This window comes from Coregonus lavaretus (assembly GCF_964263955.1).
Source record: "Coregonus lavaretus genome assembly, chromosome: 7".
NCBI lineage: Eukaryota > Metazoa > Chordata > Actinopteri > Salmoniformes > Salmonidae > Coregonus > Coregonus lavaretus.
In genome coordinates, this window is record NC_139994.1 from 49,955,574 (window position 1) to 49,967,704 (window position 12,131).

At 45.3% G+C, this 12,131-nt stretch overlaps 1 protein-coding gene across 1 annotated transcript in view; it reads right to left on the reverse strand.

Moving 5' to 3' along the window:
• Positions 1-12,131, reverse strand: part of dnah2 (dynein, axonemal, heavy chain 2) — a gene marked incomplete at its 5' end in the record, with an annotated part of 216,531 nt that overhangs the window by 72,040 nt on the left and 132,360 nt on the right. The gene's annotated exons all lie outside the window — the stretch shown is intronic.

Genomic DNA, 12,131 nt, shown 5'->3' on the forward strand with positions numbered 1-12,131 from the left:
GTAAGCAGCTTGGTTTGAAGAAATCAACTGTGGGAGCAATTATTAGGAAATGGAAGACATACAAGACCACTGATAATCTCCCTCGATCTGGGGCTCCACGCAAGATCTCACCCCGTGGGGACAAAATGATCACAAGAACGGTGAGCAAAAATCCCAGAACCACACGGGGGGACCTAGTGAATGACCTGCAGAGAGCTGGGACCAGAGTAAAAAAGCCTACCATCAGTAACACACTACGCCGCCAGGGACTCAAATCCTGCAGTGCCAGACGTGTCCCCCTGCTTAAGCCAGTACATGTCCAGGCCCGTCTGAAGTTTGCTAGAGTGCATTTGGATGATCCAGAAGAGGATTGGGAGAATGTCATTTGGTCAGATGAAACCAAAATATAACTTTTTGGTAAAAACTCAACTCGTCGTGTTTGGAGGACAAAGAATGCTGAGTTGCATCCAAAGAACACCATACCTACTGTGAAGCATGGGGGTGGAAACATCATGCTTTGGGGCTGTTTTTCTGCAAAGGGACCAGGACGACTGATCCGTGTAAAGGAAAGAATGAATGGGGCCATGTATCGTGAGATTTTGAGTGAAAACCTCCTTCCATCAGCAAGGGCCTTGAAGATGAAACGTGGCTGGGTCTTTCAGCATGACAATGATCCCAAACACACCGCCCGGGCAACGAAGGAGTGGCTTCGTAAGAAGCATTTCAAGGTCCTGGAGTGGCCTAGCCAGTCTCCAAATCTCAACCCCATAGAATATCTTTGGAGGGAGTTGAAAGTCCGTGTTGCCCAGCGACAGCCCCAAAACATCACTGCTCTAGAGGAGATCTGCATGGAGGAATGGGCCAAAATACCAGCAACAGTGTGTGAAAACCTTGTGAAGACTTACAGAAAACGTTTGACCTGTGTCATTGCCAACAAAGGGTATATAACAAAGTATTGAGAAACTTTTGGTATTGACCAAATACTTATTTTCCACCATAATTTGCAAATAAATTCATTAAATTTTTTATTTTTTTTATCTCATTTTGTCTGTCATAGTTGACGTGTACCTATGATGAAAATTACAGGCCTCTCTCATCTTTTTAAGTGGGAGAACTTGCACAATTGGTGGCTGACTAAATCCTTTTTTCCCCCACTGTATGCATCTGTTGGTCACAGAACCGTTAAATAAAATGGGCCTCACAATGGGCCTTAGGACTTCGTCACGGTATTTTTGTGCATTCACATTGCCATCGATAAAATGCAATTGTGTTCGTTGTCCGTAGCTTATGCCTGCCCATACCATAACCCACCGCCACCATGGGTCACTCTGTTCACAACGTTGACATCAGCAAACCGCTCGTCCACACGACACCATACACATGGTCTGTGGTTGTGAGGCTGGTTGGACGTACTGCCAAAATCTCTAAAACGACTTTGGAGGCGGCTTATGGTAGAGAAATGAACATTAGATTATCTGGCAACAGCTCTGGTGGACATTCCTCCCTCAAAACTTGAGACATCTGTGGCATTTTGTTGTGTGACAAAACTGCACATTTTAGAGTGGCCTTTTATTGTCCCCAGCACAAGGTGCACCTGTGTAATGATCATGCTGTTTAATCAGCTTCTTGATATGCCACACCTGTCAGGTGGATGGATTATCTTGGCAAAGGAGAAATGCTCACTAAAGGAATGTAAACAAATTTGTGCACAAAATCTGAGAGAAATAAGCTATGTGCGTATGGAACATTTCTGGGATCATTTATTTCAGCTCATGAAACATGGGACCAACACTTTACATGTTGCATTTATATTTTTGTTCAGTATATGAAGTCACCTAGCTAGCGGTGTTGTATCATAATATAACCTGGTCATGTGAAGCGTGTCATACATACAGTGGGGAGAACAAGTATTTGATACACTGCCGATTTTGCAGGTTTTCCTACTTACAAAGCATGTAGAGGTCTATAATTTTTATCATAGGTACACTTCAACTGTGAGAGACGGAATCTAAAACAAAAATCCAGAAAATCACATTGTATGATTTTTAAATAATTAATTTGCATTTTATTGCATGACATAAGTATTTGATCACCTACCAACCAGTAAGAATTCCGGCTCTCACAGACCTGTTAGTTTTTCTTTAAGAAGCCCTCCTGTTCTCCACTCATTACCTGTATTAACTGCACCTGTTTGAACTCGTTACCTGTATAAAAGAGAATTGTCCACACACTCAATCAAACAGACTCCAACCTCTCCACAATGGCCAAGACCCGAGAGCTGTGTAAGGACATCAGGGATAAAATTGTAGACCTGCACAAGGCTGGGATGGGCTACAGGACAATAGGCAAGCAGCTTGGTGAGAAGGCAACAACTGTTGGCGCAATTATTCGAAAATGGAAGAAGTTCAAGATGACGGTCAATCACCCTCGGTCTGGTGCTCCATGCAAGATATCACCTCGTGGAGCATCAATGATCATGAGGAAGGTGAGGGATCAGCCCAGAACTAAACGGCAGGACCTGGTCAATGACCTGAAGAGAGCTGGGACCACAGTCTCAAAGAAAACCATTAGTAACACACTACGCCGTTATGGATTAAAATCCTGCAGCGCACGCAAGGTCCCCCTGCTCAAGCCAGCGCATGTCCAGGCCCGTCTGAAGTTTGCCACTGACCATCTGGATGATCCAGAGGAGGAATGGGAGAAGGTCATGTGGTCTGATGAGACAAAAATAGAGCTTTTTAGGTCTAAACTCCACTCGCCGTGTTTGGAGGAAGAAGAAGGATGAGTACAACCCCAAGAACACCATCCCAACCGTGAAGCATCATTCTTTGGGGATGCTTTTCTGCAAAGAGGACAGGACGACTGCACCGTATTGAGGGGAGGATGGATGGGGCCATGTATCGCGAGATCTTGGCCAACAACCTCCTTCCCTCAGTAAGAGCATTGAAGATGGGTCGTGGCTGGGTCTTCCAGCATGACAACGACCCGAAACACACAGCCAGGGCAACTAAGGAGTGGCTCCGTAAGAAGCATCTCAAGGTCCTGGAGTGGCCTAGCCAGTCTCCAGACCTGAACCCAATAGAAAATCTTCGGAGGGAGCTGAAAGTCTGTATTGCCCAGCGACAGCCCCGAAACCTGAAGGATCTGGAGAAGGTCTGTATGGAGGATTGGGCCAAAATCCCTGCTGCAGTGTGTGCAAACCTGGTCAAGAACTACAGGAAACGTATGATCTCTGTAATTGCAAACACAGGTTTCTGTACCAAATATTAAGTTCTGCTTTTCTGATGTATCAAATACTTATGTCATTCAATAAAATGCAAATTAATTACTTAAAAATCATACAATGTGATTTTCTGGATTTTTGTTTTAGATTCCGTCTCTCACAGTTGAAGTGTACCTATGATAAATATTACAGACCTCTACATGCTTTGTAAGTAGGAAAACCTGCAAAATCGGCAGTGTATCAAATACTTGTTCTCCCCACTGTACATGTCTGTCTGTCTGTCTGTCTGTTAGCTGGCCTGCCAGCTAGGGAGAGACAGACAGACTAGAAAACACGCTCTGTGGCGGCTCTGCCCTACAACAGACAGCTTGACAGACACTGGCTGTCATGATCCCCTCTTGGCAAGCAGGCTGTGTGTGTGTGTGTTGTGTGTGTGGAGCGTCCGTCACATGATCACCCCTCCGTCTTTCTCCACCCCTCCTGTCCTCCAGTCTTCTATCTCAGCAGGGGAGGCTGTGGAGCACCACTTGCCATCTGTGTGTGTGTGTGTGTGTGTGTGTGTGTGTGTGTGTGTGTGTGTGTGTGTGTAAGAGAGTATGGAGGGCTCCTGGGTTACCATGTCAGCTTGTTCTCATCACTTCTCCCTTCATGCGCTTCAGTGACACACAATCACTCATGCACACAGGCACACAAATACACACACACACAAACGCACATGCTCACGAACAGGCACACACACACACACACACACACACAGCGTTGTCATGCTAGGCAGAGCAGACGATGGGCTCACGGGAAGCAAATCTTCTTTCCTGTCTGTTCCAGCTCACAGAATACGCTCCGCACTCTCAAACCAGGCCAAAGCAGACCAAAGTAGGCCAAACACCTAGGCCAAAAAGCCCCATGCCACCAGATAGGGGTTATTTCTGCTTGGCTCTGATGGTGATGGTGATGGCAGCACCCCATCAGAGACAGGGACAATATCTCTTTGACACACATGCAGTGAGAGGGTGTGTGTGTGTCAGTGTGGCAAGGGGACCTGAGGTGTGTGTATGTTGGCCTGGGTTCAGCTGGCATTGGGGTGTTAGTGGTTTAAAGCAGGCGTGAACAGCCTCTCCCTCTCTTCTTTCCTCCCTCCATATTTCCCTTTCCTCCACCTTCTCACCCTCCCTTCGTCTCTCTCTCCATCTCTACCTCCCTCCCTTCCTCCCTTCCTCTGTGCCAGGGCGAGAGTGGTTGTGTTGTGATCTGGTCTCTTTCCCACCTCTTGTTAATATGCTGTTATTTGTGGTGTTCAGTTAACACCCCTTATTCTCTCTCTGGCAGCTAATTACTGTTCCCCACAGGAGACCACACACCACTGCTGTTTGTTGTGTGTGTGTGTTTGTGTGTGTGTGTATGTGCTTATGTGTGGATGGATGGGGAGGGTGTTTGAGAAGTTTGATAAAGGTTAACCCATAACAGTCTAAGCCCCGTCTAAGCCGGGGGAGGGTGGGGGGTTCTACTAAGCTATATGGAATTATTTTAAGAAGGTCATAGGAAGGATCATTTAGCTATTTGATTTTGCATTTTAAGACCCCTTGAAGTTTCAAAAACGTGAAAAATGCTAGAGACAGAAGTTGGCAGATCGGCTGTACCGACTTCAGACGAGTCCCAAGACGATCGTAGAGCAAAACGGAGAACACCAACTATTATGACCTTCGAGGGGTCATAATAGTTTGTAGGCCAAATCGTTCGGACGCTACAGGTGATTTTGTGAGAAGACCGATTTTCGGGATGTCTCATGGTCTGACAAATCCCGCTCTAGCTCTGTCACCTTTCACCGCAGATGCGGAAGTGCGACATCTGCGTATGCAGTGGATTGAGATATCTCTAGCTTAAACGGATGGATTTTTATGGCTATTGTTTTATTATTATGCTAATAGAAAATGTGCGGGGGCGCAGACATCAACTCTAGGGGGTTAACAAAGGGTGTCATCGGTAAGTTTAGTGACATTTTGGAGTGTGTGTGTGTGTTGGAATTGAAGCCTCAGGGGTGTGTCATAGGTTGGTATTGTAGCGCAGGAGGGACTTGGAGGGTGCTCTGGTGCAGAAGTGAATTAGAATCTTGTTAAACACACGCTGTGGAAGCGAGCACACACACACACACACAAACACAACCCCCCTGTGAGTCAGCGTTAATCCTGCTCCGGCTCTGGTCCCAGTGATCTGTGTATGTGTGTGTGTGTGTCTGTGTGTGTGTGTGTGTGTGTGTGTGTCTGTGTGTGTGTGTGTGTCTGTGTGTCTGTGTGTGCCATTATTCCATGCCTCCATCAGATCCAATAGGAGTCCCAATGTAGATAATCCCATAACATCCTGGCCGCACTCCAAACCCCACTGACTCTCATCTCAGAGCACGAGGCAATGTGTGTGTGTGTGTGTGCTATTGTTCATTCCTGTAAGTGTGTGTGTATGCGTGTGTGTGTCTGTGTCTGTGTCTGTGTCTGTGTGTGTGTGTTTGTGTTTGTGTGTGTGTGTGTGTGTGTGTGTAGAGCTACTTAAGAAGGGAGGTTACTTCTGCACCAGAACGCTCCACCAGTACATCACGGAGGTTTGGGACCGCCAACAGTGGCGAGATGCAAACATTGTCACCATCTACAGTGAGGGAAAACAGTATTTGATCCCCTGCTGATTTTTTACGTTTGCCCACTGACAAAGAAATGATCAGTCTATCATTTTAATGGTAGGTTTATTTGAACAGTGAGAGACAGAATAACAACAAAATAATCCAGAAAAACACATGTAAAAAATGTTATAAATTGATTTGCATTTTAATGAGGGAAATAAGTATTTGACCCCTCTGCAAAACATGGCTTAGTACTTGGTGGAAAAACCCTTGTTGGCAATCACAGAGGTCAGACGTTTCTTGTAGTTGGCCACCAGGTTTGCACACATCTCAGGAGGGATTTTGTCCCACTCCTCTTTGCAGATCTTCTCCAAGTAATTAAGGTTTCGAGGCTGACGTTGGGCAACTCGAACCTTCAGCTCCCTCCACAGATTTTCTATGGGATTAAGGTCTGGAGACTGGCTAGGCCACTCCAGGACCTTAATGTGCTTCTTCTTGAGCCACTCTTTTGTTGCCTTGGCCGTGTGTTTTGGGTCATTGTCATGCTGGAATACCCATCCACGACCCATTTTCAATGCCCTGGCTGAGGGAAGGAGGTTCTCACCCAAGATTTGACGGTACATGGCCCCGTCCATCGTTCCTTTGGTGCGGTGAAGTTGTGCTGTCCCCTTAGCAGAAAAACACCCCCAAAAAACACCCCCAAAATGTTTCCACCTCCATGTTTGATGGTGGGGATGGTGTTCTTGGGGTCATGGGCAGCATTCCTCCTCCTCCAAACACGGCGAGTTGAGTTGATGCCAAAGAGCTCCATTTTGGTCTCCTCTGACCACAACACTTTCACCCAGTTCTCCTCTGAATCATTCAGATGTTCATTGGCAAACTTCAGACGGGCCTGTATATATGCTTTCTTGAGCAGGGGGACCTTGCGGGCGCTGCAGGATTTCAGTCCTTCACGGCGTAGTGTGTTACCAATTGTTTTCTTGGTGACTATGGTCCCAGCTGCCTTGAGATCATTGACAAGATCCTCCCGTGTAGTTCTGGGCTGATTCCTCACCGTTCTCATGATCATTGCAACTCCACGAAGTGAGATCTTGCATGGAGCCCCAGGCCGAGGGAAATTGACAGTGCATTTGTGTTTCTTCCATTTGCGAATAATCGCACCAACTGTTGTCACCTTCTCACCAAGCTGCTTGGCGATGGTCTTGTAGCCCATTCCAGCCTTGTGTAGGTCTACAATCTTGTCCCTGACATCCTTGGAGAGCTCTTTGGTCTTGGCCATGGTGGAGAGTTTGGAATCTGATTGATTGATTGCTTCTGTGGACAGGTGTCTTATATACAGGTAACAAGCTGAGATTAGGAGCACTCCCTTTAAGAGTGTGCTCCTAATCTCAGCTCGTTACCTGTATAAAAGACACCTGGGAGCCAGCAATCTTTCTGATTGAGAGGGGGTCGAATACTTATTTCCCCTCATTAAAATGCAAATCAATTTATAACATTTTTGACATGCATTTTTCTGGATTTTTGTTTTGTTATTCTGTCTCTCACTGTTCAAATAAACCTACCATTAAAATTATAGACTGATCATTTCTTTGTCAGTGGGCAAACGTACAAAATCAGCAGGGGATCAAATACTTTTTTCCCTCACTGTATAAGAACAAGGGTGACAATGCGGCTTCAGAGTCACAATGTGGCTTCAGAAAGAACAGGAGTACGGGCGACATGATATCCACGGCACGGCAACTCCAGGAGAAGTGCTGTGAACAACATCAGGACCTTTTCATGGCCTTTGTCGACCTCTCCAAGGCCTTCGACACTGTGAGCAGGGAACTACTATGGGGCATTCTACTCAAATGTGGCTGTTCAGACACCATTCAGACAAATTTGTCAACATCTTTTACCAGTTCCATGATGGGATGATGGCTCGGGTGGCCATAGGAGGGCAGGAGTCAGTGCCCTTTGGAGTAAGCATCGGTGTGAGGCAGGGGTGTGTGCTGGCACCTGTACTCTTTAACATCTTCCTCCTATGTGTCACCCAGCTTCTCCACAAGGAGCTTGATGACAGCAGCAGGGTTGCGGTGGACTTCAGGCTGGATGGAAACCTATTCAACATCAGGAGGCTCCAAGAAACCACCAAGGTTTTGACAGAATGGGTTCTTGAGCTGCAGTCTGCTGATAACTGTGCTTTTGTGACCTTCAGTCCATCCTTGTAGCGGCTGTGAGGGTCTATAGCAGGATGGGACTGTCTATCAACACCACCAAGACAGAGGTGGTCTTCCAATGGAGATCCAGCCCTCCACCCACCATGCCTGTCTTCACCATTTGAGCACAAATCACTGGCAATAGTCCTGTCCTTCAAATACCTGGGCAGCATCCTCTCGGAAAACTGCAGCATCGACCTCAAAATTCAAAACAGGATCAAGCAAGCATCAGCTGACTTCGGGAAACTCAGACCCAGAGTCTTACAAAACAGGGATCTCCACCTTCACACCCCAGTCGCCGTCTATCAAGCCGTCTGCATCACCACACTGCTTTACATCTGTAAAGCCTGGGTCAATTACAGTCACCACAACAAGCAGCTCGAGCGATTCCACATAAGATGCCTGCAGCGCATCCTGGGAATCACCTGGTGCGACCGTGTGCCCCATACAGAAATACTTGCTAAGACCAACTGCAAGAGTATGGAGGCCATGGTTACCCAACACCAACTGCGCTGGCTTGGCCACGTCATTAGAATGTCTCAGGAACGTTTGCCACGGAAGATCCTGTATGGCCAGCTACATCTTGGCTGGCAGTCTGCAGGCGGACAGATGAAGTGCTATAAGGACCAGCTTATGCCATCTGTAAACACGAATAAAGTTGTTAAATTACGAGCCTAGTTGGATTAGCCACAGAAAAATACAGGAACTTTCCCGCTAGCCATGATTGGCTGAGATAATGGATGGGCTGGACATGCCGAGAGATGAGTTCGGATTGGTCTGCCATGTAACATGCTTCTGTCTATAACATGAGCTGCTCAGTATGTGTAGATAATCCTTTCTACCGCAGCTTTTTTAATAATATAATAATAATAATAATAATAATATAATATAATAATAATAATAATAATTTTTGAAAGATATCATGAAGAACTGCAAAAGTGTTGCTACTGCTCTCAACATTGTTGCCCTGAATTTAGCGCTATCGACAAAGATAATGGGAAAAAGTTGTGATGGACTACTTTTTGGAGGACGATCGTGCCATGCTGACTCTCAAATGAATCAGTCGATTAGGAAATCCCTGATTTAGGTAAAAACATTTTCATTGAACCAGACATTGTAGAGGCTTCTGATGACAGTGATGGGGAAGAAATGGCGATCAACAGTGTTGTTGTCACGGAAGAAGTTGACCATGTTTTAAAATCAGTGGAATGCCCGGTGGAAGCAAAGAGATTATGCAAATGCTGAGGAGTCGAAAAGAGAACATAGAAGGCTGTTGTATAAAACACCTGTCTACGGATTACATCTTCAAACTAAGGGCAACCATGGCATCCATGACAGAGAGGGAGAAGCGTTCATCATGTATACCAGTCTAGCTCCATTTTCAGATATTATAAATGTCTTATTTTGTCAGAAAGTCGTTTTCATTGCAAGTTAAAGCGTACTGTTAGCTAGCTAGCTAACGTTACCTGGCTGGCTCGCTAGCTAACGTTACGTGAATGATCTGTGTAGTAATTTTATTTGTATCTCAGAAATCTATTTGCATTGCTAGTTATAGCCTAATGTTAGCTAGCTAGCTAACATTGAACCTATTTGGTTAGCTTTAGCTACCTGCAGATTCATGCATAGTTTATGGTAGTATGAGTTGGGATTATGATTAATTGTTTAGCTAGCTAGCTACCTACATGTCTAAACAAAAGACTCCACTATGCAAGTAACCATTTCACTGTACCGTTTACACATTTTGTATCCTGTGCATGTGACAAATAAACTTAGATTTTATTTGATATAGTGTGTGTTTACCAGAGACGATAATGTGAAGAACCGCATGACCTGCACCGAATTCAGATTAGGATATAGGTCAAGGACTAGATAAAGTATTTTTTTTCTACTACTTTTTGCTACTACTTTCACCACTTTTAGTCTTGAAATCTTTGGTTGTTTATTACCCTACCTTATTCACTCTGTTTAGCACATGGCCTCACATGTGAATCCTTAAAGAGATGGGTGGGGCAAAGGCTTACGAGGGTGTGAACGATGCTGAATGGGTGTAGATAAAGAAGCGTTTTCCAGTAGGTGTACTAAACTTATAAGGGCCATTTTCTCAAAAGTGGGGTTACAAGTTTATCAACTTTCAAAGCAAAATTACTTTCCCATTGTTCCTCAACTGCAGTGTATGATATAGGCTACATTACCAAAAGTATGTGGACACCTGCTCGTCGAACATCTCATTCCAAAATCATGGGCATTAATATGGAGTTGGTCCCCCTTTTGCTGCTATAACAGCCTCCACTCTTCTGGGAATGCTTTCCACTAGATGTTGGAACATTGCTGCGGGGACTTGCTTCCATTCTGCCACAAGAGCATTAGTGAGGTCGGGCACTGATGATAGGCGATTAGGCCTGGCTCGCGGTCGGCGTTCCAATTCATCCCAAAGGTGTTTGATGGGGTTGAGGTCAGGGCTCTGTGCAGGCCAGTCAAGTTCTTCCACACCGCTCTCGACAAACCATTTCTGTATGGAACTCGCTTTGTGCACGGGGGCATTGTCATGCTGAAACAGGAAAGGGCCTTCCCCAAACTGTTGCCACAAAGTTGGAAGCACAGAATCGTCTGGAATGTCATTGTATGATGTAGTGTTAAGATTTCCCTTCACTGGAACTAAAGGGCCTAGCCTGAACCATGAAAAACAGCCCCAGACCATTTTTCCTCCTCCACCAAACGTTACAGTTGGCAATATGCATTCAGGCAGGTAGCGTTCTCCTGGCATCCGCCAAACCAAGATTAGTCCATCGGACTACCAGATGGTGACGCATGATTCATCACTCCAGAGAACGCGTTTCCACTGCTCCAGAGTCCAATGGCAGAGAGCTTTACACCACTGCAGCAGACGCTTGGCATTGCGCATGGTTATCTTAGGCTTGTGTGCGGCTGCTCGGCCATGGAAACCCATTTCATGAAGCTCCTGACGAACAGTTATTGTGCTGACGTTGCTTCCAGAGGCAGTTTGGAACTCGGTAGTGAGTGTTGCAACCAAGGACAGATGATTTTTACACGCTACAGCACTCTGCGGTCCCATTCTGTGAGCTTGTGTGGCCTACCACTTCACGGCTGAGCCGCTGTTGCTCCTAGACGTTTCCACTTCACAATAACAGCACTTACAGTTGACCGGGGCAGCTCTAGCAGGGCAAATATTTGACTAAGGTGGCATCCTATGACGGTGCCACGTTGAAAGTCACTGAGCTCTTCGGTAAGGCCATTCTACTGCCAATATTTGTCTATGGAGATTGCATGGCTGTGTGCTCGATTTTATACACCTGCCAGCAACGGGTGTGACTGAAATAGACAAATCCACTCATTTGAAGGGGTGTCCACATACTTTTGTATATACTGTATAGTGTACCATTTTCTAGCTTTGAGTCTCTACTTTTATCCAATGTCAAAAAGTCCAACCACCGAATCCAGGTGGTGGGTCACAAATGATCCCAATTCTACTAGTAGCAGCTTGTGACTAGTCCATGTTGAAGAACATGGATCAGTAGCCTCGGCTAGATCTAATAGCTGTATGATATTTTACATGAACTCTGACCTGGCTGATCTGTTGTTATTGTCTTAGAATACAGTTTATTTTGTGATTTATTCCCCTATAATCAAAATATGTTATACCTACAACCCAATGTGATGTTAAAAAAAAAAAAAGAAACATCTTTATTTAGGGTCAAATTTGAACAATTTCAAAAAATGGGATTCATCGATTGTTTTAATAGTTTCAACAGCCCTAGTAGAAATAAAATGTATTTTCCCGTGGCACAGCGCCACAGCTAAATGAATGCAGCAGAAACACTGGTGCGTTCGTTCCTTATTCATGTCTGTGTCATCATCATGTAGTGTAAAATCCATATCCTGTAACATCAGATGTGTGAGACGCAGCGTAGCGGAGACAGTAAATGTAATATCCACCAGATTGATTTGATGATATGCATCTATTTCTATCCTTCAATGCCATGGGAACTCAATCTCATCTGATGATTGCTTCGCTCTCAACATAAAAGAAACATCTATATTTCATTAACGCGCCAGTGATAATTCTACAAGATATTCTTTAGAAACCACCACGCATTACGAGTGAACA